Raw genomic sequence first — 24,084 nt, forward strand, 5'->3', positions numbered from 1 at the left:
TCACCTGAGCTAACAGGTATGTGCGCTGGTTACTCTGCTGCGCTTAAAATTTCTTTTTTGGTTTGCTACAATGCCTTTTCTGAAACGTTGTCTCCTTCTGCTGGAACACTGACTTCTTTCATTTAATGCCTGCAGACTATAAAAGAGAACCCAACCCAAAAAGTTTGGTTGATTAGTCTGTGGCATTCTGTTAAACTGTTGCTTATGGCGGTCTCTGTGAGCTTCTCAGCGACATTCAGCCAGCCAGGTATCCTGCCTGCAGTAGATGGAATGTGGCAATGGAACGCTGGCTGCGCGTGTCATAATAGGCTCTGAGCCTTTATATACCTGTGCACAGCAGCAGCCACCTTCAGTCTGCTGCTGGACAGCCAGCAGCAGCAGCAGCAGGAGAGGTATGTAATCAGGAGCCCTCCTGCTAAGGGTAGACAGCTGCTCGTTCCACCCCACCCCCCGCCTTAATTGGTTCTCCTCCTTTCCAACGGTGTTGAGGCGGGTGGGAACAGCAGGGGGTGAAGATGCTGTGTTTAAAGAGATGGGAGTTATGCAGATCTAAAACGCGTGGATTGCAGCAGCAGCAAGCCGAAAAGTGCAGGCATGTAAGGGATCTAGAGGTTGACAACATGTCTTCTTAACGGGAGTCCAGGAGCTCATCTAAACAAATGGACTTTTCAGGATCCTTGGGTGGCTCCGTAGTTTGAAACCAATTCTGGTTATCGCTTCTCGGCCTTTTGGCTAAGATCAAGTGTAGTATCTGTTCTTATCAGTTTAATATCTGATACGTCCCCTATCTGGGGACCATATATTAAATGGATTTTTAGAACAGGGAGATGGAAAAAGAGCTTGCTCTGTCCACTCCACGCATTGACCTGGTATTGCAGTATCTCCAGGACCGGTGCACCCCTTCTTTAATGCAGTTTCTAAAATCAGAAAGAATTGAATTCAATGTTTTTTGTTCATTTTGCTTGTTTGTCGGATTTTGGGATGGACTCTTTGGCTTTGCTTTTCTTCTCCTCATTGGATTTTTCATGTTCAAAGTTGCAGAAGCCAGATTACAAGCTCATTTTGGTTCAACTTCAGCAACTGTGCATTGCATTGCCATGTAATGTGATGCAATGCTATCTTTCTAGCTCTCCCTTTTTACTTCCTTTTGGATAAACAGACATATTAGGCAAGCATTTTGGAGCTTTCACCTAAATAACTACAGGTGGTGAGATAAGCTGCACAATATAATTGACCTTTCAGTATATTGTTGCACACACACCATCTATTTAGCAAATGCCCTTGTTATCAACAGCAGCCTTTTAAACTCACCTGAGCTAACAGGTATGTGCGCTGGTTACTCTGCTGCGCTTAAAATTTCTTTTTTGGTTTGCTACAATGCCTTTTCTGAAACGTTGTCTCCTTCTGCTGGAACACTGACTTCTTTCATTTAATGCCTGCAGACTATAAAAGAGAACCCAACCCAAAAAGTTTGGTTGATTAGTCTGTGGGAAGGAAGGAGCGGCCCTCAAGTCCTGGCAAGAACGCTTGGCCAAGGTGAAGCAACGGATCGGACTCTGGAGCCTCAGACACCTCACTTGTGAGGGTAAGGCACTCGTCCTGCGTAATGAGGTCCTGCCCGTCTTGCAGTACACGGCGCAGGCCTGGCCCCCACACGTCACTGTGTGCAGGGCCATTACCAGGACAGTGTTTCACTTTGTCTGGGGATCCAAGATGGACAGAGTCAGGCGGGCCGTCATGTACAAGGAGCCTCGCAAGGGTGGGAAGGGCGTTCCAGATATCCCCACCCTCCTGCGATCCTCTTTTGTGTGTGATTGTGTCCGCCGGACTTTGCAAGTCAAGAATGGCTCCGCGGGCAGGTCCATGTCTCGCTTCTTCCTGCTTCCTCTTTGGAGGCGACTCGGGTGGGACAAGTGGGACAGCTCCTTCCCCTACAACTGGACGACGCCATGGTTCTACGGAGACGTCGTTCGATTTGTGGGTGAGCATCAACTGGAGGGACTCAAGCCTGACTTGTGGAAGCCCAAAACTATCCACAAGCTAATCAGAGCCAAGGATGACGTGGAGAACATCACAGGACTTCACCAGGACACGCTGGAGACTGTGTGGACAAATGTGTCGTCTGACAGGCTGACCAACGGGCACAAGGACTTGTCGTGGATGGCGATTCAGGGCGGACTGCCCGTCCGGTCATTCATGCATGCCCGGAACCTGTGCAAGACCCGGTACTGCCCAAGGTGCCCCTTCGTGGAGGAAACATCTTTGCACACTTTTTGGGACTGCAGATTTGCACAGCGCCTATTGACTGCACTTGAGGACGACCTGAGGAACTCTGTCCCCAGGGCGAGCCTATCGCACCATTCTGTGCTTTACGGACACCTCCCTGGGGTTCATACCGTCGGAGCCATCCAGGAGGCTTGGCGCCTTATGAACTGCTTCAAGGATGCCGTTTGGGTCGCCAGGAACCGGCTCATCTTGAGGAGGGAGAGGATGTCCATCCAGGACTGCCGCAGGCTGATCCACAGCCTGCTCAGAGACTATTCCATCATGGACGGTCCGGAGGACGAGGATGAGGACTAAACCCCTCCTCCCCCTCTCCCCTTATGTGTCTTGTCTTTCAATAAAGCTTCGGGCCTGTGATTTTCCCCTCCCCATCCCCTTTTTCCCAATCCCCATCCCTTATCACGGTTCGTCGTACTGTATTGATTGACATGCTTTTTCTTTCAGATTGAGTGTTTTGTGTAGCATAGGGGTGTGATGTGTCTAGTTAGTGCGTCGTATCCTCATGCTATGTAAATATGATGTAGAATTCTGTGAGTACTGGGCTGCGGCACTGTACACTGTCTGTTAACTTATTTTTTGTGCTAATAAAAGATATATTCAATCAAAAAATCTGTTCTTATCAGTTTAATATCTGATACGTCCCCTATCTGGGGACCATATATTAAATGGATTTTTAGAACAGGGAGATGGAAAAAGAGCTTGCTCTGTCCACTCCACGCATTGACCTGGTATTGCAGTATCTCCAGGACCGGTGCACCCCTTCTTTAATGCAGTTTCTAAAATCAGAAAGAATTGAATTCAATGTTTTTTGTTCATTTTGCTTGTTTGTCGGATTTTGGGATGGACTCTTTGGCTTTGCTTTTCTTCTCCTCATTGGATTTTTCATGTTCAAAGTTGCAGAAGCCAGATTACAAGCTCATTTTGGTTCAACTTCAGCAACTGTGCATTGCATTGCCATGTAATGTGATGCAATGCTATCTTTCTAGCTCTCCCTTTTTACTTCCTTTTGGATAAACAGACATATTAGGCAAGCATTTTGGAGCTTTCACCTAAATAACTACAGGTGGTGAGATAAGCTGCACAATATAATTGACCTTTCAGTATATTGTTGCACACACACCATCTATTTAGCAAATGCCCTTGTTATCAACAGCAGCCTTTTAAACTCACCTGAGCTAACAGGTATGTGCGCTGGTTACTCTGCTGCGCTTAAAATTTATTTTTTGGTTTGCTACAATGCCTTTTCTGAAACGTTGTCTCCTTCTGCTGGAACACTGACTTCTTTCATTTAATGCCTGCAGACTATAAAAGAGAACCCAACCCAAAAAGTTTGGTTGATTAGTCTGTGGCATTCTGTTAAACTGTTGCTTATGGCGGTCTCTGTGAGCTTCTCAGCGACATTCAGCCAGCCAGGTATCCTGCCTGCAGTAGATGGAATGTGGCAATGGAACGCTGGCTGCGCGTGTCATAATAGGCTCTGAGCCTTTATATACCTGTGCACAGCAGCAGCCACCTTCAGTCTGCTGCTGGACAGCCAGCAGCAGCAGCAGCAGGAGAGGTATGTAATCAGGAGCCCTCCTGCTAAGGGTAGACAGCTGCTCGTTCCACCCCACCCCCCGCCTTAATTGGTTCTCCTCCCTTCCAACGGTGTTGAGGCGGGTGGGAACAGCAGGGGGTGAAGGTGCTGTGTTTAAAGAGGTGGAGTTATGCAGATCTAAAACGCGTGGATTGCAGCAGCAGCAAGCCGAAAAGTGCAGGCATGTAAGGGATCTAGAGGTTGACAACATGTCTTCTTAACGGGAGTCCAGGAGCTCATCTCCACAAATGGACTTTTCAGGATCCTTGGGTGGCTCCGTAGTTTGAAACCAATTCTGGTTATCGCTTCTCGGCCTTTTGGCTAAGATCAAGTGTAGTATCTGTTCTTATCAGTTTAATATCTGATACGTCCCCTATCTGGGGACCATATATTAAATGGATTTTTAGAACAGGGAGATGGAAAAAGAGCTTGCTCTGTCCACTCCACGCATTGACCTGGTATTGCAGTATCTCCAGGACCGGTGCACTCCTTCTTTAATGCAGTTTCTAAAATCAGAAAGAATTGAATTCAATGTTTTTTGTTCATTTTGCTTGTTTGTCGGATTTTGGGATGGACTCTTTGGCTTTGCTTTTCTTCTCCTCATTGGATTTTTCGTGTTCAAAGTTGCAGAAGCCAGATTACAAGCTCATTTTGGTTCAACTTCAGCAACTGTGCATTGCATTGCCATGTAATGTGATGCAATGCTATCTTTCTAGCTCTCCCTTTTTACTTCCTTTTGGATAAACAGACATATTAGGCAAGCATTTTGGAGCTTTCACCTAAATAACTACAGGTGGTGAGATAAGCTGCACAATATAATTGACCTTTCAGTATATTGTTGCACACACACCATCTATTTAGCAAATGCCCTTGTTATCAACAGCAGCCTTTTAAACTCACCTGAGCTAACAGGTATGTGCGCTGGTTACTCTGCTGCGCTTAAAATTTCTTTTTTGGTTTGCTACAATGCCTTTTCTGAAACGTTGTCTCCTTCTGCTGGAACACTGACTTCTTTCATTTAATGCCTGCAGACTATAAAAGAGAACCCAACCCAAAAAGTTTGGTTGATTAGTCTGTGGCATTCTGTTAAACTGTTGCTTATGGCGGTCTCTGTGAGCTTCTCAGCGACATTCAGCCAGCCAGGTATCCTGCCTGCAGTAGATGGAATGTGGCAATGGAACGCTGGCTGCGCGTGTCATAATAGGCTCTGAGCCTTTATATACCTGTGCACAGCAGCAGCCACCTTCAGTCTGCTGCTGGACAGCCAGCAGCAGCAGCAGCAGGAGAGGTATGTAATCAGGAGCCCTCCTGCTAAGGGTAGACAGCTGCTCGTTCCACCCCACCCCCCGCCTTAATTGGTTCTCCTCCCTTCCAACGGTGTTGAGGCGGGTGGGAACAGCAGGGGGTGAAGGTGCTGTGTTTAAAGAGGTGGAGTTATGCAGATCTAAAACGCGTGGATTGCAGCAGCAGCAAGCCGAAAAGTGCAGGCATGTAAGGGATCTAGAGGTTGACAACATGTCTTCTTAACGGGAGTCCAGGATCTCATCTCCACAAATGGACTTTTCAGGATCCTTGGGTGGCTCCGTAGTTTGAAACCAATTCTGGTTATCGCTTCTCGGCCTTTTGGCTAAGATCAAGTGTAGTATCTGTTCTTATCAGTTTAATATCTGATACGTCCCCTCTCTGGGGACCATATATTAAATGGATTTTTAGAACAGGGAGATGGAAAAAGAGCTTGCTCTGTCCACTCCACGCATTGACCTGGTATTGCAGTATCTCCAGGACCGGTGCACCCCTTCTTTAATGCAGTTTCTAAAATCAGAAAGAATTGAATTCAATGTTTTTTGTTCATTTTGCTTGTTTGTCGGATTTTGGGATGGACTCTTTGGCTTTGCTTTTCTTCTCCTCATTGGATTTTTCATGTTCAAAGTTGCAGAAGCCAGATTACAAGCTCATTTTGGTTCAACTTCAGCAACTGTGCATTGCATTGCCATGTAATGTGATGCAATGCTATCTTTCTAGCTCTCCCTTTTTACTTCCTTTTGGATAAACAGACATATTAGGCAAGCATTTTGGAGCTTTCACCTAAATAACTACAGGTGGTGAGATAAGCTGCACAATATAATTGACCTTTCAGTATATTGTTGCACACACACCATCTATTTAGCAAATGCCCTTGTTATCAACAGCAGCCTTTTAAACTCACCTGAGCTAACAGGTATGTGCGCTGGTTACTCTGCTGCGCTTAAAATTTCTTTTTTGGTTTGCTACAATGCCTTTTCTGAAACGTTGTCTCCTTCTGCTGGAACACTGACTTCTTTCATTTAATGCCTGCAGACTATAAAAGAGAACCCAACCCAAAAAGTTTGGTTGATTAGTCTGTGGCATTCTGTTAAACTGTTGCTTATGGCGGTCTCTGTGAGCTTCTCAGCGACATTCAGCCAGCCAGGTATCCTGCCTGCAGTAGATGGAATGTGGCAATGGAACGCTGGCTGCGCGTGTCATAATAGGCTCTGAGCCTTTATATACCTGTGCACAGCAGCAGCCACCTTCAGTCTGCTGCTGGACAGCCAGCAGCAGCAGCAGCAGGAGAGGTATGTAATCAGGAGCCCTCCTGCTAAGGGTAGACAGCTGCTCGTTCCACCCCACCCCCCGCCTTAATTGGTTCTCCTCCCTTCCAACGGTGTTGAGGCGGGTGGGAACAGCAGGGGGTGAAGGTGCTGTGTTTAAAGAGGTGGAGTTATGCAGATCTAAAACGCGTGGATTGCAGCAGCAGCAAGCCGAAAAGTGCAGGCATGTAAGGGATCTAGAGGTTGACAACATGTCTTCTTAACGGGAGTCCAGGATCTCATCTCCACAAATGGACTTTTCAGGATCCTTGGGTGGCTCCGTAGTTTGAAACCAATTCTGGTTATCGCTTCTCGGCCTTTTGGCTAAGATCAAGTGTAGTATCTGTTCTTATCAGTTTAATATCTGATACGTCCCCTATCTGGGGACCATATATTAAATAGATTTTTAGAACAGGGAGATGGAAAAAGAGCTTGCTCTGTCCACTCCACGCATTGACCTGGTATTGCAGTATCTCCAGGACCGGTGCACCCCTTCTTTAATGCAGTTTCTAAAATCAGAAAGAATTGAATTCAATGTTTTTTGTTCATTTTGCTTGTTTGTCGGATTTTGGGATGGACTCTTTGGCTTTGCTTTTCTTCTCCTCATTGGATTTTTCATGTTCAAAGTTGCAGAAGCCAGATTACAAGCTCATTTTGGTTCAACTTCAGCAACTGTGCATTGCATTGCCATGTAATGTGATGCAATGCTATCTTTCTAGCTCTCCCTTTTTACTTCCTTTTGGATAAACAGACATATTAGGCAAGCATTTTGGAGCTTTCACCTAAATAACTACAGGTGGTGAGATAAGCTGCACAATATAATTGACCTTTCAGTATATTGTTGCACACACACCATCTATTTAGCAAATGCCCTTGTTATCAACAGCAGCCTTTTAAACTCACCTGAGCTAACAGGTATGTGCGCTGGTTACTCTGCTGCGCTTAAAATTTCTTTTTTGGTTTGCTACAATGCCTTTTCTGAAACGTTGTCTCCTTCTGCTGGAACACTGACTTCTTTCATTTAATGCCTGCAGACTATAAAAGAGAACCCAACCCAAAAAGTTTGGTTGATTAGTCTGTGGCATTCTGTTAAACTGTTGCTTATGGCGGTCTCTGTGAGCTTCTCAGCGACATTCAGCCAGCCAGGTATCCTGCCTGCAGTAGATGGAATGTGGCAATGGAACGCTGGCTGCGCGTGTCATAATAGGCTCTGAGCCTTTATATACCTGTGCACAGCAGCAGCCACCTTCAGTCTGCTGCTGGACAGCCAGCAGCAGCAGCAGCAGGAGAGGTATGTAATCAGGAGCCCTCCTGCTAAGGGTAGACAGCTGCTCGTTCCACCCCACCCCCCGCCTTAATTGGTTCTCCTCCCTTCCAACGGTGTTGAGGCGGGTGGGAACAGCAGGGGGTGAAGGTGCTGTGTTTAAAGAGGTGGAGTTATGCAGATCTAAAACGCGTGGATTGCAGCAGCAGCAAGCCGAAAAGTGCAGGCATGTAAGGGATCTAGAGGTTGACAACATGTCTTCTTAACGGGAGTCCAGGAGCTCATCTCCACAAATGGACTTTTCAGGATCCTTGGGTGGCTCCGTAGTTTGAAACCAATTCTGGTTATCGCTTCTCGGCCTTTTGGCTAAGATCAAGTGTAGTATCTGTTCTTATCAGTTTAATATCTGATACGTCCCCTATCTGGGGACCATATATTAAATGGATTTTTAGAACAGGGAGATGGAAAAAGAGCTTGCTCTGTCCACTCCACGCATTGACCTGGTATTGCAGTATCTCCAGGACCGGTGCACCCCTTCTTTAATGCAGTTTCTAAAATCAGAAAGAATTGAATTCAATGTTTTTTGTTCATTTTGCTTGTTTGTCGGATTTTGGGATGGACTCTTTGGCTTTGCTTTTCTTCTCCTCATTGGATTTTTCATGTTCAAAGTTGCAGAAGCCAGATTACAAGCTCATTTTGGTTCAACTTCAGCAACTGTGCATTGCATTGCCATGTAATGTGATGCAATGCTATCTTTCTAGCTCTCCCTTTTTACTTCCTTTTGGATAAACAGACATATTAGGCAAGCATTTTGGAGCTTTCACCTAAATAACTACAGGTGGTGAGATAAGCTGCACAATATAATTGACCTTTCAGTATATTGTTGCACACACACCATCTATTTAGCAAATGCCCTTGTTATCAACAGCAGCCTTTTAAACTCACCTGAGCTAACAGGTATGTGCGCTGGTTACTCTGCTGCGCTTAAAATTTCTTTTTTGGTTTGCTACAATGCCTTTTCTGAAACGTTGTCTCCTTCTGCTGGAACACTGACTTCTTTCATTTAATGCCTGCAGACTATAAAAGAGAACCCAACCCAAAAAGTTTGGTTGATTAGTCTGTGGCATTCTGTTAAACTGTTGCTTATGGCGGTCTCTGTGAGCTTCTCAGCGACATTCAGCCAGCCAGGTATCCTGCCTGCAGTAGATGGAATGTGGCAATGGAACGCTGGCTGCGCGTGTCATAATAGGCTCTGAGCCTTTATATACCTGTGCACAGCAGCAGCCACCTTCAGTCTGCTGCTGGACAGCCAGCAGCAGCAGCAGCAGGAGAGGTATGTAATCAGGAGCCCTCCTGCTAAGGGTAGACAGCTGCTAGTTCCACCCCACCCCCCGCCTTAATTGGTTCTCCTCCCTTCCAACGGTGTTGAGGCGGGTGGGAACAGCAGGGGGTGAAGGTGCTGTGTTTAAAGAGGTGGAGTTATGCAGATCTAAAACGCGTGGATTGCAGCAGCAGCAAGCCGAAAAGTGCAGGCATGTAAGGGATCTAGAGGTTGACAACATGTCTTCTTAACGGGAGTCCAGGAGCTCATCTCCACAAATGGACTTTTCAGGATCCTTGGGTGGCTCCGTAGTTTGAAACCAATTCTGGTTATCGCTTCTCGGCCTTTTGGCTAAGATCAAGTGTAGTATCTTTTGAAAAGGCGGTTTTGGATGTTGGCCGCCCTAGTAGATTGATACATTATGCACACTGGGGTTTAGGCGCTTGTTAGTACGCCAGGTGGCTAATATAGTCATCTGGTGGAAAGCATGGCCCCCCAGGATCGACGCCATTGGGCCGGGGAAGATCGAAAGCCCGAAGTGTGAAGTGCCCCAGGAGTGGTGACCCTGGGGTGCCTTAACTCACTGGGATTGGGAACCCCACTTGAGTTTATGGCACATTTGCACAAGCACTTCAAATTTTCTTTCTTCGCACACACCCTTATTCCGGGCCTTCTGGCCTTAGGATGGGGAATTTTTCAATTCCCGGTCGAAGGTCCGGGCAGTATTATACTGTGAAACCTTCACTATTTATTTAATTTCTTTGTCACTGTGTGTCCACTTATTCACGTGTGTCACGTCCTACTAGGATTTTGTCGGGATGCGGTTCCCTTACGGGTTCCTCTCTTGGCAGGTCTAGGGGGGGGGAGTGTGTGGCCATCAGGTTCCGCTCCCCCCTGAACCCCCCTGGCTCTCCTCTTTCGGGAGGAGAGCGTTGTTGGCTCCCCTCTTCCGGGAGGGGAGCACAGTCTTTGGCTCCCAGTGCCTTGCTCGGGTGAGAACTCGGGCAGGTGCTGGGGGTAAGATTGGGTCGCCTCTGGCTTCGGCTGGAGGTGGCTTTTTGTCCCTGTTCCTCGCTGTGGCCTTTTGGCTCGGAGGGACGGGGAATGGTTTGGGGGACCCTTCTCCTTTTGGAGAGGGTTTCAAGAAGACCAGCATCCTAGTGCACTTTTTTTGTGGCACTTGTCACTTTTTTAAGCGCACTCGGGTTTTGTACACGAATTCGGGCTAAAAAAAAAAAAAAGAAAAAAAAAAAAAAAAAAATCTGTTCTTATCAGTTTAATATCTGATACGTCCCCTATCTGGGGACCATATATTAAATGGATTTTTAGAACAGGGAGATGGAAAAAGAGCTTGCTCTGTCCACTCCACGCATTGACCTGGTATTACAGTATCTCCAGGACCGGTGCACCCCTTCTTTAATGCAGTTTCTAAAATCAGAAAGAATTGAATTCAATGTTTTTTGTTCATTTTGCTTGTTTGTCGGATTTTGGGATGGACTCTTTGGCTTTGCTTTTCTTCTCCTCATTGGATTTTTCATGTTCAAAGTTGCAGAAGCCAGATTACAAGCTCATTTTGGTTCAACTTCAGCAACTGTGCATTGCATTGCCATGTAATGTGATGCAATGCTATCTTTCTAGCTCTCCCTTTTTACTTCCTTTTGGATAAACAGACATATTAGGCAAGCATTTTGGAGCTTTCACCTAAATAACTACAGGTGGTGAGATAAGCTGCACAATATAATTGACCTTTCAGTATATTGTTGCACACACACCATCTATTTAGCAAATGCCCTTGTTATCAACAGCAGCCTTTTAAACTCACCTGAGCTAACAGGTATGTGCGCTGGTTACTCTGCTGCGCTTAAAATTTCTTTTTTGGTTTGCTACAATGCCTTTTCTGAAACGTTGTCTCCTTCTGCTGGAACACTGACTTCTTTCATTTAATGCCTGCAGACTATAAAAGAGAACCCAACCCAAAAAGTTTGGTTGATTAGTCTGTGGCATTCTGTTAAACTGTTGCTTATGGCGGTCTCTGTGAGCTTCTCAGCGACATTCAGCCAGCCAGGTATCCTGCCTGCAGTAGATGGAATGTGGCAATGGAACGCTGGCTGCGCGTGTCATAATAGGCTCTGAGCCTTTATATACCTGTGCACAGCAGCAGCCACCTTCAGTCTGCTGCTGGACAGCCAGCAGCAGCAGCAGCAGGAGAGGTATGTAATCAGGAGCCCTCCTGCTAAGGGTAGACAGCTGCTCGTTCCACCCCACCCCCCGCCTTAATTGGTTCTCCTCCCTTCCAACGGTGTTGAGGCGGGTGGGAACAGCAGGGGGTGAAGGTGCTGTGTTTAAAGAGGTGGAGTTATGCAGATCTAAAACGCGTGGATTGCAGCAGCAGCAAGCCGAAAAGTGCAGGCATGTAAGGGATCTAGAGGTTGACAACATGTCTTCTTAACGGGAGTCCAGGAGCTCATCTCCACAAATGGACTTTTCAGGATCCTTGGGTGGCTCCGTAGTTTGAAACCAATTCTGGTTATCGCTTCTCGGCCTTTTGGCTAAGATCAAGTGTAGTATCTGTTCTTATCAGTTTAATATCTGATACGTCCCCTATCTGGGGACCATATATTAAATGGATTTTTAGAACAGGGAGATGGAAAAAGAGCTTGCTCTGTCCACTCCACGCATTGACCTGGTATTGCAGTATCTCCAGGACCGGTGCACCCCTTCTTTAATGCAGTTTCTAAAATCAGAAAGAATTGAATTCAATGTTTTTTGTTCATTTTGCTTGTTTGTCGGATTTTGGGATGGACTCTTTGGCTTTGCTTTTCTTCTCCTCATTGGATTTTTCATGTTCAAAGTTGCAGAAGCCAGATTACAAGCTCATTTTGGTTCAACTTCAGCAACTGTGCATTGCATTGCCATGTAATGTGATGCAATGCTATCTTTCTAGCTCTCCCTTTTTACTTCCTTTTGGATAAACAGACATATTAGGCAAGCATTTTGGAGCTTTCACCTAAATAACTACAGGTGGTGAGATAAGCTGCACAATATAATTGACCTTTCAGTATATTGTTGCACACACACCATCTATTTAGCAAATGCCCTTGTTATCAACAGCAGCCTTTTAAACTCACCTGAGCTAACAGGTATGTGCGCTGGTTACTCTGCTGCGCTTAAAATTTCTTTTTTGGTTTGCTACAATGCCTTTTCTGAAACGTTGTCTCCTTCTGCTGGAACACTGACTTCTTTCATTTAATGCCTGCAGACTATAAAAGAGAACACAACCCAAAAAGTTTGGTTGATTAGTCTGTGGCATTCTGTTAAACTGTTGCTTATGGCGGTCTCTGTGAGCTTCTCAGCGACATTCAGCCAGCCAGGTATCCTGCCTGCAGTAGATGGAATGTGGCAATGGAACGCTGGCTGCGCGTGTCATAATAGGCTCTGAGCCTTTATATACCTGTGCACAGCAGCAGCCACCTTCAGTCTGCTGCTGGACAGCCAGCAGCAGCAGCAGCAGGAGAGGTATGTAATCAGGAGCCCTCCTGCTAAGGGTAGACAGCTGCTCGTTCCACCCCACCCCCCGCCTTAATTGGTTCTCCTCCCTTCCAACGGTGTTGAGGCGGGTGGGAACAGCAGGGGGTGAAGGTGCTGTGTTTAAAGAGGTGGAGTTATGCAGATCTAAAACGCGTGGATTGCAGCAGCAGCAAGCCGAAAAGTGCAGGCATGTAAGGGATCTAGAGGTTGACAACATGTCTTCTTAACGGGAGTCCAGGAGCTCATCTCCACAAATGGACTTTTCAGGATCCTTGGGTGGCTCCGTAGTTTGAAACCAATTCTGGTTATCGCTTCTCAGCCTTTTGGCTAAGATCAAGTGTAGTATCTGTTCTTATCAGTTTAATATCTGATACGTCCCCTATCTGGGGACCATATATTAAATGGATTTTTTGAACAGGGAGATGGAAAAAGAGCTTGCTCTGTCCACTCCACGCATTGACCTGGTATTGCAGTATCTCCAGGACCGGTGCACCCCTTCTTTAATGCAGTTTCTAAAATCAGAAAGAATTGAATTCAATGTTTTTTGTTCATTTTGCTTGTTTGTCGGATTTTGGGATGGACTCTTTGGCTTTGCTTTTCTTCTCCTCATTGGATTTTTCATGTTCAAAGTTGCAGAAGCCAGATTACAAGCTCATTTTGGTTCAACTTCAGCAACTGTGCATTGCATTGCCATGTAATGTGATGCAATGCTATCTTTCTAGCTCTCCCTTTTTACTTCCTTTTGGATAAACAGACATATTAGGCAAGCATTTTGGAGCTTTCACCTAAATAACTACAGGTGGTGAGATAAGCTGCACAATATAATTGACCTTTCAGTATATTGTTGCACACACACCATCTATTTAGCAAATGCCCTTGTTATCAACAGCAGCCTTTTAAACTCACCTGAGCTAACAGGTATGTGCGCTGGTTACTCTGCTGCGCTTAAAATTTCTTTTTTGGTTTGCTACAATGCCTTTTCTGAAACGTTGTCTCCTTCTGCTGGAACACTGACTTCTTTCATTTAATGCCTGCAGACTATAAAAGAGAACCCAACCCAAAAAGTTTGGTTGATTAGTCTGTGGCATTCTGTTAAACTGTTGCTTATGGCGGTCTCTGTGAGCTTCTCAGCGACATTCAGCCAGCCAGGTATCCTGCCTGCAGTAGATGGAATGTGGCAATGGAACGCTGGCTGCGCGTGTCATAATAGGCTCTGAGCCTTTATATACCTGTGCACAGCAGCAGCCACCTTCAGTCTGCTGCTGGACAGCCAGCAGCAGCAGCAGCAGCAGGAGAGGTATGTAATCAGGAGCCCTCCTGCTAAGGGTAGACAGCTGCTCGTTCCACCCCACCCCCCGCCTTAATTGGTTCTCCTCCCTTCCAACGGTGTTGAGGCGGGTGGGAACAGCAGGGGGTGAAGGTGCTGTGTTTAAAGAGGTGGAGTTATGCAGATCTAAAACGCGTGGATTGCAGCAGCAGCAAGCCGAAAAGTGCAGGCATGTAAGGGATCTAGAGGTTGACAACATGTCTTCTTAACGGGAGTCCAGGAGCTCATCTCCACAAATGGACTTTTCAGGATCCTTGGGTGGCTCCGTAGTTTGAAACCAATTCTGGTTATCGCTTCTCGGCCTTTTGGCTAAGATCAAGTGTAGTATCTGTTCTTATCAGTTTAATATCTGATACGTCCCCTATCTGGGGACCATATATTAAATGGATTTTTAGAACAGGGAGATGGAAAAAGAGCTTGCTCTGTCCACTCCACACATTGACCTGGTATTGCAGTATCTCCAGGACCGGTGCACCCCTTCTTTAATGCAGTTTCTAAAATCAGAAAGAATTGAATTCAATGTTTTTTGTTCATTTTGCTTGTTTGTCGGATTTTGGGATGGACTCTTTGGCTTTGCTCTTCTTCTCCTCATTGGATTTTTCATGTTCAAAGTTGCAGAAGCCAGATTACAAGCTCATTTTGGTTCAACTTCAGCAACTGTGCATTGCATTGCATGTAATGTGATGCAATGCTATCTTTCTAGCTCTCCCTTTTTACTTCCTTTTGGATAAACAGACATATTAGGCAAGCATTTTGGAGCTTTCACCTAAATAACTACAGGTGGTGAGATAAGCTGCACAATATAATTGACCTTTCAGTATATTGTTGCACACACACCATCTATTTAGCAAATGCCCTTGTTATCAACAGCAGCCTTTTAAACTCACCTGAGCTAACAGGTATGTGCGCTGGTTACTCTGCTGCGCTTAAAATTTCTTTTTTGGTTTGCTACAATGCCTTTTCTGAAACGTTGTCTCCTTCTGCTGGAACACTGACTTCTTTCATTTAATGCCTGCAGACTATAAAAGAGAACCCAACCCAAAAAGTTTGGTTGATTAGTCTGTGGCATTCTGTTAAACTGTTGCTTATGGCGGTCTCTGTGAGCTTCTCAGCGACATTCAGCCAGCCAGGTATCCTGCCTGCAGTAGATGGAATGTGGCAATGGAACGCTGGCTGCGCGTGTCATAATAGGCTCTGAGCCTTTATATACCTGTGCACAGCAGCAGCCACCTTCAGTCTGCTGCTGGACAGCCAGCAGCAGCAGCAGCAGGAGAGGTATGTAATCAGGAGCCCTCCTGCTAAGGGTAGACAGCTGCTCGTTCCACCCCACCCCCCGCCTTAATTGGTTCTCCTCCCTTCCAACGGTGTTGAGGCGGGTGGGAACAGCAGGGGGTGAAGGTGCTGTGTTTAAAGAGGTGGAGTTATGCAGATCTAAAACGCGTGGATTGCAGCAGCAGCAAGCCGAAAAGTGCAGGCATGTAAGGGATCTAGAGGTTGACAACATGTCTTCTTAACGGGAGTCCAGGAGCTCATCTCCACAAATGGACTTTTCAGGATCCTTGGGTGGCTCCGTAGTTTGAAACCAATTCTGGTTATCGCTTCTCGGCCTTTTGGCTAAGATCAAGTGTAGTATCTGTTCTTATCAGTTTAATATCTGATACGTCCCCTATCTGGGGACCATATATTAAATGGATTTTTAGAACAGGGAGATGGAAAAAAAGCTTGCTCTGTCCACTCCACGCATTGACCTGGTATTGCAGTATCTCCAGGACCGGTGCACCCCTTCTTTAATGCAGTTTCTAAAATCAGAAAGAATTGAATTCAATGTTTTTTGTTCATTTTGCTTGTTTGTCGGATTTTGGGATGGACTCTTTGGCTTTGCTTTTCTTCTCCTCATTGGATTTTTCATGTTCAAAGTTGCAGAAGCCAGATTACAAGCTCATTTTGGTTCAACTTCAGCAACTGTGCTTTGCATTGCCATGTAATGTGATGCAATGCTATCTTTCTAGCTCTCCCTTTTTACTTCCTTTTGGATAAACAGACATATTAGGCAAGCATTTTGGAGCTTTCACCTAAATAACTACAGGTGGTGAGATAAGCTGCACAATATAATTGACCTTTCAGTATATTGTTGCACACACACCATCTATTTAGCAAATGCCCTTGTTATCAACAGCAGCCTTTTAAACTCACCTGAGCTAACAGGTATGTGCGCTGGTTACTCTGCTGCGCTTAAAATTTCTTTTTTGGTTTGCTACAATGCCTTTTCTGAAACGTTGTCTCCTTCTGCTGGAACACTGACTTCTTTCATTTAATGCCTGCAGACTATAAAAGAGAACCCAACCCAAAAAGTTTGGTTGATTAGTCTGTGGCATTCTGTTAAACTGTTGCTTATGGCGGTCTCTGTGAGCTTCTCAGCGACATTCAGCCAGCCAGGTATCCTGCCTGCAGTAGATGGAATGTGGCAATGGAACGCTGGCTGCGCGTGTCATAATAGGCTCTGAGCCTTTATATACCTGTGCACAGCAGCAGCCACCTTCAGTCTGCTGCTGGACAGCCAGCAGCAGCAGCAGGAGAGGTATGTAATCAGGAGCCCTCCTGCTAAGGGTAGACAGCTGATCGTTCCACCCCACCCCCCGCCTTAATTGGTTCTCCTCCCTTCCAACGGTGTTGAGGCGGGTGGGAACAGCAGGGGGTGAAGGTGCTGTGTTTAAAGAGGTGGAGTTATGCAGATCTAAAACGCGTGGATTGCAGCAGCAGCAAGCCGAAAAGTGCAGGCATGTAAGGGATCTAGAGGTTGACAACATGTCTTCTTAACGGGAGTCCAGGAGCTCATCTCCACAAATGGACTTTTCAGGATCCTTGGGTGGCTCCATAGTTTGAAACCAATTCTGGTTATCGCTTCTCGGCCTTTTGGCTAAGATCAAGTGTAGTATCTGTTCTTATCAGTTTAATATCTGATACGTCCCCTATCTGGGGACCATATATTAAATGGATTTTTAGAACAGGGAGATGGAAAAAGAGCTTGCTCTGTCCACTCCACGCATTGACCTGGTATTGCAGTATCTCCAGGACCGGTGCACCCCTTCTTTAATGCAGTTTCTAAAATCAGAAAGAATTGAATTCAATGTTTTTTGTTCATTTTGCTTGTTTGTCGGATTTTGGGATGGACTCTTTGGCTTTGCTTTTCTTCTCCTCATTGGATTTTTCATGTTCAAAGTTGCAGAAGCCAGATTACAAGCTCATTTTGGTTCAACTTCAGCAACTGTGCATTGCATTGCCATGTAATGTGATGCAATGCTATCTTTCTAGCTCTCCCTTTTTACTTCCTTTTGGATAAACAGACATATTAGGCAAGCATTTTGGAGCTTTCACCTAAATAACTACAGGTGGTGAGATAAGCTGCACAATATAATTGACCTTTCAGTATATTGTTGCACACACACCATCTATTTAGCAAATGCCCTTGTTATCAACAGCAGCCTTTTAAACTCACCTGAGCTAACAGGTATGTGCGCTGGTTACTCTGCTGCGCTTAAAATTTCTTTTTTGGTTTGCTACAATGCCTTTTCTGAAACGTTGTCTCACTCTGCTGGAACACTGACTTCTTTCATTTAATGCCTGCAGACTATAAAAGAGAACCCAACCCAAAAAGTTTGGTTGATTAGTCTGTGGCATTCTGTTAAACTGTTGCTTATGGCGGTCTCTGTGAGCTTCTCAGCGACATTCAGCCAGCCAGGTATCCTGCCTGCAGTAGATGGAATGTGGCAATGGAACGCTGGCTGCGCGTGTCATAATAGGCTCTGAGCCTTTATATACCTGTGCACAGCAGCAGCCACCTTCAGTCTGCTGCTGGACAGCCAGCAGCAGCAGCAGCAGGAGAGGTATGTAATCAGGAGCCCTCCTGCTAAGGGTAGACAGCTGCTCGTTCCACCCCACCCCCCGCCTTAATTGGTTCTCCTCCCTTCCAACGGTGTTGAGGCGGGTGGGAACAGCAGGGGTGAAGGTGCTGTGTTTAAAGAGGTGGAGTTATGCAGATCTAAAACGCGTGGATTGCAGCAGCAGCAAGCCGAAAAGTGCAGGCATGTAAGGGATCTAGAGGTTGACAACATGTCTTCTTAACGGGAGTCCAGGAGCTCATCTCCACAAATGGACTTTTCAGGATCCTTGGGTGGCTCCGTAGTTTGAAACCAATTCTGGTTATCGCTTCTCGGCCTTTTGGCTAAGATCAAGTGTAGTATCTGTTCTTATCAGTTTAATATCTGATACGTCCCCTATCTGGGGACCATATATTAAATGGATTTTTAGAACAGGGAGATGGAAAAAAAGCTTGCTCTGTCCACTCCACGCATTGACCTGGTATTGCAGTATCTCCAGGACCGGTGCACCCCTTCTTTAATGCAGTTTCTAAAATCAGAAAGAATTGAATTCAATGTTTTTTGTTCATTTTGCTTGTTTGTCGGATTTTGGGATGGACTCTTTGGCTTTGCTTTTCTTCTCCTCATTGGATTTTTCATGTTCAAAGTTGCAGAAGCCAGATTACAAGCTCATTTTGGTTCAACTTCAGCAACTGTGCATTGCATTGCCATGTAATGTGATGCAATGCTATCTTTCTAGCTCTCCCTTTTTACTTCCTTTTGGATAAACAGACATATTAGGCAAGCATTTTGGAGCTTTCACCTAAATAACTACAGGTGGTGAGATAAGCTGCACAATATAATTGACCTTTCAGTATATTGTTGCACACACACCATCTATTTAGCAAATGCCCTTGTTATCAACAGCAGCCTTTTAAACTCACCTGAGCTAACAGGTATGTGCGCTGGTTACTCTGCTGCGCTTAAAATTTCTTTTTTGGTTTGCTACAATGCCTTTTCTGAAACGTTGTCTCCTTCTGCTGGAATACTGACTTCTTTCATTTAATGCCTGCAGACTATAAAAGAGAACCCAACCCAAAAAGTTTGGTTGATTAGTCTGTGGCATTCTGTTAAACTGTTGCTTATGGCGGTCTCTGTGAGCTTCTCAGCGACATTCAGCCAGCCAGGTATCCTGCCTGCAGTAGATGGAATGTGGCAATGGAACGCTGGCTGCGCGTGTCATAATAGGCTCTGAGCCTTTATATACCTGTGCACAGCAGCAGCCACCTTCAGTCTGCTGCTGGACAGCCAGCAGCAGCAGCAGCAGGAGAGGTATGTAATCAGGAGCCCTCCTGCTAAGGGTAGACAGCTGCTTGTTCCACCCCACCACCCGCCTTAATTGGTTCTCCTCCCTTCCAACGGTGTTGAGGCGGGTGGGAACAGCAGGGGGTGAAGGTGCTGTGTTTAAAGAGGTGGAGTTATGCAGATCTAAAACGCATGGATTGCAGCAGCAGCAAGCCGAAAAGTGCAGGCATGTAAGGGATCTAGAGGTTGACAACATGTCTTCTTAACGGGAGTCCAGGAGCTCATCTCCACAAATGGACTTTTCAGGATCCTTGGGTGGCTCCGTAGTTTGAAACCAATTCTGGTTATCGCTTCTCGGCCTTTTGGCTAAGATCAAGTGTAGTATCTTTTGAAAAGGCGGTTTTGGATGTTGGCCGCCCTAGTAGATTGATACATTATGCACACTGGGGTTTAGGCGCTTGTTAGTACGCCAGGTGGCTAATATAGTCATCTGGTGGAAAGCATGGCCCCCCAGGATCGACGCCATTGGGCCGGGGAAGATCGAAAGCACGAAGTGTGAAGTGCCCCAGGAGTGGTGACCCTGGGGTGCCTTAACTCACTGGGATTGGGAACCCCACTTGAGTTTATGGCACATTTGCACAAGCACTTCAAATTTTCTTTCTTCGCACACACCCTTATTCCGGGCCTTCTGGCCTTAGGATGGGGAATTTTTCAATTCCCGGTCGAAGGTCCGGGCAGTATTATACTGTGAAACCTTCACTATTTATTTAATTTCTTTGTCACTGTGTGTCCACTTATTCACGTGTGTCACGTCCTACTAGGATTTTGTCGGGATGCGGTTCCCTTACGGGTTCCTCTCTTGGCAGGTCTAGGGGGGGAGTGTGTGGCCATCAGGTTCCGCTCCCCCCTGAACCCCCCTGGCTCTCCTCTTTCGGGAGGAGAGCGTTGTTGGCTCCCCTCTTCCGGGAGGGGAGCACAGTCTTTGGCTCCCAGTGCCTTGCTCGGGTGAGAACTCGGGCAGGTGCTGGGGGTAAGATTGGGTCGCCTCTGGCTTCGGCTGGAGGTGGCTTTTTGTCCCTGTTCCTCGCTGTGGCCTTTTGGCTCGGAGGGACGGGGAATGGTTTGGGGGACCCTTCTCCTTTTGGAGAGGGTTTCAAGAAGACCAGCATCCTAGTGCACTTTTTTTGTGGCACTTGTCACTTTTTTAAGCGCAATCGGGTTTTGTACACGAATTCGGGCTAAAAAAAAAAAAAAGAAAAAAAAAAAAAAAAAAATCTGTTCTTATCAGTTTAATATCTGATACGTCCCCTATCTGGGGACCATATATTAAATGGATTTTTAGAACAGGGAGATGGAAAAAGAGCTTGCTCTGTCCACTCCACGCATTGACCTGGTATTGCAGTATCTCCAGGACCGGTGCACCCCTTCTTTAATGCAGTTTCTAAAATCAGAAAGAATTGAATTCAATGTTTTTTGTTCATTTTGCTTGTTTGTCGGATTTTGGGATGGACTCTTTGGCTTTGCTTTTCTTCTCCTCATTGGATTTTTCATGTTCAAAGTTGCAGAAGCCAGATTACAAGCTCATTTTGGTTCAACTTCAGCAACTGTGCATTGCATTGCCATGTAATGTGATGCAATGCTATCTTTCTAGCTCTCCCTTTTTACTTCCTTTTGGATAAACAGACATATTAGGCAAGCATTTTGGAGCTTTCACCTAAATAACTACAGGTGGTGAGATAAGCTGCACAATATAATTGACCTTTCAGTATATTGTTGCACACACACCATCTATTTAGCAAATGCCCTTGTTATCAACAGCAGCCTTTTAAACTCACCTGAGCTAACAGGTATGTGCGCTGGTTACTCTGCTGCGCTTAAAATTTCTTTTTTGGTTTGCTACAATGCCTTTTCTGAAACGTTGTCTCCTTCTGCTGGAACACTGACTTCTTTCATTTAATGCCTGCAGACTATAAAAGAGAACCCAACCCAAAACGTTTGGTTGATTAGTCTGTGGCATTCTGTTAAACTGTTGCTTATGGCGGTCTCTGTGAGCTTCTCAGCGACATTCAGCCAGCCAGGTATCCTGCCTGCAGTAGATGGAATGTGGCAATGGAACGCTGGCTGCGCGTGTCATAATAGGCTCTGAGCCTTTATATACCTGTGCACAGCAGCAGCCACCTTCAGTCTGCTGCTGGACAGCCAGCAGCAGCAGCAGCAGGAGAGGTATGTAATCAGGAGCCCTCCTGCTAAGGGTAGACAGCTGCTCGTTCCACCCCACCCCCCGCCTTAATTGGTTCTCCTCCCTTCCAACGGTGTTGAGGCGGGTGGGAACAGCAGGGGGTGAAGGTGCTGTGTTTAAAGAGGTGGAGTTATGCAGATCTAAAACGCGTGGATTGCAGCAGCAGCAAGCCGAAAAGTGCAGGCATGTAAGGGATCTAGAGGTTGACAACATGTCTTCTTAACGGGAGTCCAGGAGCTCATCTCCACAAATGGACTTTTCAGGATCCTTGGGTGGCTCCGTAGTTTGAAACCAATTCTGGTTATCGCTTCTCGGCCTTTTGGCTAAGATCAAGTGTAGTATCTGTTCTTATCAGTTTAATATCTGATACGTCCCCTATCTGGGGACCATATATTAAATGGATTTTTAGAACAGGGAGATGGAAAAAGAGCTTGCTCTGTCCACTCCACGCATTGACCTGGTATTGCAGTATCTCCAGGACCGGTGCACCCCTTCTTTAATGCAGTTTCTAAAATCAGAAAGAATTGAATTCAATGTTTTTTGTTCATTTTGCTTGTTTGTCGGATTTTGGGATGGACTCTTTGGCTTTGCTTTTCTTCTCCTCATTGGATTTTTCATGTTCAAAGTTGCAGAAGCCAGATTACAAGCTCATTTTGGTTCAACTTCAGCAACTGTGCATTGCATTGCCATGTAATGTGATGCAATGCTATCTTTCTAGCTCTCCCTTTTTACTTCCTTTTGGATAAACAGACATATTAGGCAAGCATTTTGGAGCTTTCACCTAAATAACTACAGGTGGTGAGATAAGCTGCACAATATAATTGACCTTTCAGTATATTGTTGCACACACACCATCTATTTAGCAAATGCCCTTGTTATCAACAGCAGCCTTTTAAACTCACCTGAGCTAACAGGTATGTGCGCTGGTTACTCTGCTGCGCTTAAAATTTCTTTTTTGGTTTGCTACAATGCCTTTTCTGAAACGTTGTCTCCTTCTGCTGGAACACTGACTTCTTTCATTTAATGCCTGCAGACTATAAAAGAGAACCCAACCCAAAAAGTTTGGTTGATTAGTCTGTGGCATTCTGTTAAACTGTTGCTTATGGCGGTCTCTGTGAGCTTCTCAGCGACATTCAGCCAGCCAGGTATCCTGCCTGCAGTAGATGGAATGTGGCAATGGAACGCTGGCTGCGCGTGTCATAATAGGCTCTGAGCCTTTATATACCTGTGCACAGCAGCAGCCACCTTCAGTCTGCTGCTGGACAGCCAGCAGCAGCAGCAGGAGAGGTATGTAATCAGGAGCCCTCCTGCTAAGGGTAGACAGCTGCTCGTTCCACCCCACCCCCCGCCTTAATTGGTTCTCCTCCCTTCCAACGGTGTTGAGGCGGGTGGGAACAGCAGGGGGTGAAGGTGCTGTGTTTAAAGAGGTGGAGTTATGCAGATCTAAAACGCATGGATTGCAGCAGCAGCAAGCCGAAAAGTGCAGGCATGTAAGGGATCTAGAGGTTGACAACATGTCTTCTTAACGGGAGTCCAGGAGCTCATCTCCACAAATGGACTTTTCAGGATCCTTGGGTGGCTCCGTAGTTTGAAACCAATTCTGGTTATCGCTTCTCGGCCTTTTGGCTAAGATCAAGTGTAGTATCTTTTGAAAAGGCGGTTTTGGATGTTGGCCGCCCTAGTAGATTGATACATTATGCACACTGGGGTTTAGGCGCTTGTTAGTACGCCAGGTGGCTAATATAGTCATCTGGTGGAAAGCATGGCCCCCCAGGATCGACGCCATTGGGCCGGGGAAGATCGAAAGCACGAAGTGTGAAGTGCCCCAGGAGTGGTGACCCTGGGGTGCCTTAACTCACTGGGATTGGGAACCCCACTTGAGTTTATGGCACATTTGCACAAGCACTTCAAATTTTCTTTCTTCGCACACACCCTTATTCCGGGCCTTCTGGCCTTAGGATGGGGAATTTTTCAATTCCCGGTCGAAGGTCCGGGCAGTATTATACTGTGAAACCTTCACTATTTATTTAATTTCTTTGTCACTGTGTGTCCACTTATTCACGTGTGTCACGTCCTACTAGGATTTTGTCGGGATGCGGTTCCCTTACGGGTTCCTCTCTTGGCAGGTCTAGGGGGGGAGTGTGTGGCCATCAGGTTCCGCTCCCCCCTGAACCCCCCTGGCTCTCCTCTTTCGGGAGGAGAGCGTTGTTGGCTCCCCTCTTCCGGGAGGGGAGCACAGTCTTTGGCTCCCAGTGCCTTGCTCGGGTGAGAACTCGGGCAGGTGCTGGGGGTAAGATTGGGTCGCCTCTGGCTTCGGCTGGAGGTGGCTTTTTGTCCCTGTTCCTCGCTGTGGCCTTTTGGCTCGGAGGGACGGGGAATGGTTTGGGGGACCCTTCTCCTTTTGGAGAGGGTTTCAAGAAGACCAGCATCCTAGTGCACTTTTTTTGTGGCACTTGTCACTTTTTTAAGCGCACTCGGGTTTTGTACACGAATTCGGGCTAAAAAAAAAAAAAAGAAAAAAAAAAAAAAAAAAAATCTGTTCTTATCAGTTTAATATCTGATACGTCCCCTATCTGGGGACCATATATTAAATGGATTTTTAGAACAGGGAGATGGAAAAAGAGCTTGCTCTGTCCACTCCACGCATTGACCTGGTATTGCAGTATCTCCAGGACCGGTGCACCCCTTCTTTAATGCAGTTTCTAAAATCAGAAAGAATTGAATTCAATGTTTTTTGTTCATTTTGCTTGTTTGTTGGATTTTGGGATGGACTCT

The 24,084-nt window shown here is 46.0% G+C and overlaps 13 non-coding genes and 6 pseudogenes across 13 annotated transcripts; all 19 read left to right on the top strand.

The window, feature by feature from the left end:
* The first annotated feature begins 712 nt into the window (after positions 1 to 712).
* LOC141149216 (U2 spliceosomal RNA) lies at positions 713 to 903 on the top strand. The gene has a single exon (XR_012245523.1). It is a non-coding gene; the product is annotated as a U2 spliceosomal RNA (small nuclear RNA).
* A 1,949-nt stretch (positions 904 to 2,852) lies between these two features.
* On the top strand, positions 2,853 to 3,045 carry LOC141150254 (U2 spliceosomal RNA). The gene has a single exon (XR_012246511.1). It is a non-coding gene; the product is annotated as a U2 spliceosomal RNA (small nuclear RNA).
* Positions 3,046 to 4,160: 1,115 nt separating this feature from the next.
* Positions 4,161 to 4,351, top strand: LOC141149445 (U2 spliceosomal RNA). The gene has a single exon (XR_012245742.1). It is a non-coding gene; the product is annotated as a U2 spliceosomal RNA (small nuclear RNA).
* Positions 4,352 to 5,466: 1,115 nt separating this feature from the next.
* Positions 5,467 to 5,657, top strand: LOC141149656 (U2 spliceosomal RNA). Its single transcript, XR_012245948.1, has one exon. It is a non-coding gene; the product is annotated as a U2 spliceosomal RNA (small nuclear RNA).
* Positions 5,658 to 6,772: 1,115 nt separating this feature from the next.
* Positions 6,773 to 6,963, top strand: LOC141274273 (U2 spliceosomal RNA). Its single transcript, XR_012322556.1, has one exon. It is a non-coding gene; the product is annotated as a U2 spliceosomal RNA (small nuclear RNA).
* A 1,115-nt stretch (positions 6,964 to 8,078) lies between these two features.
* LOC141149217 (U2 spliceosomal RNA) lies at positions 8,079 to 8,269 on the top strand. The gene has a single exon (XR_012245524.1). It is a non-coding gene; the product is annotated as a U2 spliceosomal RNA (small nuclear RNA).
* Positions 8,270 to 9,384: 1,115 nt separating this feature from the next.
* Positions 9,385 to 9,476, top strand: LOC141151165 (U2 spliceosomal RNA; annotated as a pseudogene).
* Positions 9,477 to 10,238: 762 nt separating this feature from the next.
* LOC141150764 (U2 spliceosomal RNA) lies at positions 10,239 to 10,467 on the top strand (annotated as a pseudogene).
* A 1,115-nt stretch (positions 10,468 to 11,582) lies between these two features.
* On the top strand, positions 11,583 to 11,773 carry LOC141149218 (U2 spliceosomal RNA). Its single transcript, XR_012245525.1, has one exon. It is a non-coding gene; the product is annotated as a U2 spliceosomal RNA (small nuclear RNA).
* A 1,115-nt stretch (positions 11,774 to 12,888) lies between these two features.
* Positions 12,889 to 13,079, top strand: LOC141149519 (U2 spliceosomal RNA). The gene has a single exon (XR_012245811.1). It is a non-coding gene; the product is annotated as a U2 spliceosomal RNA (small nuclear RNA).
* A 1,118-nt stretch (positions 13,080 to 14,197) lies between these two features.
* Positions 14,198 to 14,388, top strand: LOC141149722 (U2 spliceosomal RNA). Its single transcript, XR_012246010.1, has one exon. It is a non-coding gene; the product is annotated as a U2 spliceosomal RNA (small nuclear RNA).
* Positions 14,389 to 15,502: 1,114 nt separating this feature from the next.
* Positions 15,503 to 15,693, top strand: LOC141149762 (U2 spliceosomal RNA). Its single transcript, XR_012246048.1, has one exon. It is a non-coding gene; the product is annotated as a U2 spliceosomal RNA (small nuclear RNA).
* A 1,112-nt stretch (positions 15,694 to 16,805) lies between these two features.
* On the top strand, positions 16,806 to 16,996 carry LOC141149219 (U2 spliceosomal RNA). Its single transcript, XR_012245526.1, has one exon. It is a non-coding gene; the product is annotated as a U2 spliceosomal RNA (small nuclear RNA).
* A 1,114-nt stretch (positions 16,997 to 18,110) lies between these two features.
* On the top strand, positions 18,111 to 18,301 carry LOC141149763 (U2 spliceosomal RNA). Its single transcript, XR_012246049.1, has one exon. It is a non-coding gene; the product is annotated as a U2 spliceosomal RNA (small nuclear RNA).
* A 1,115-nt stretch (positions 18,302 to 19,416) lies between these two features.
* On the top strand, positions 19,417 to 19,508 carry LOC141151166 (U2 spliceosomal RNA; annotated as a pseudogene).
* A 775-nt stretch (positions 19,509 to 20,283) lies between these two features.
* Positions 20,284 to 20,497, top strand: LOC141150684 (U2 spliceosomal RNA; annotated as a pseudogene).
* Positions 20,498 to 21,612: 1,115 nt separating this feature from the next.
* Positions 21,613 to 21,803, top strand: LOC141149220 (U2 spliceosomal RNA). Its single transcript, XR_012245527.1, has one exon. It is a non-coding gene; the product is annotated as a U2 spliceosomal RNA (small nuclear RNA).
* Positions 21,804 to 22,915: 1,112 nt separating this feature from the next.
* On the top strand, positions 22,916 to 23,007 carry LOC141151167 (U2 spliceosomal RNA; annotated as a pseudogene).
* A 760-nt stretch (positions 23,008 to 23,767) lies between these two features.
* On the top strand, positions 23,768 to 23,997 carry LOC141150726 (U2 spliceosomal RNA; annotated as a pseudogene).
* The last annotated feature ends 87 nt before the right edge of the window (positions 23,998 to 24,084 follow it).

This window comes from Phyllobates terribilis, unplaced genomic scaffold, assembly GCF_046119375.1.
Source record: "Phyllobates terribilis strain yellow unplaced genomic scaffold, ASM4611937v1 Scaffold_5__5_contigs__length_657084704, whole genome shotgun sequence".
NCBI lineage: Eukaryota > Metazoa > Chordata > Amphibia > Anura > Dendrobatidae > Phyllobates > Phyllobates terribilis.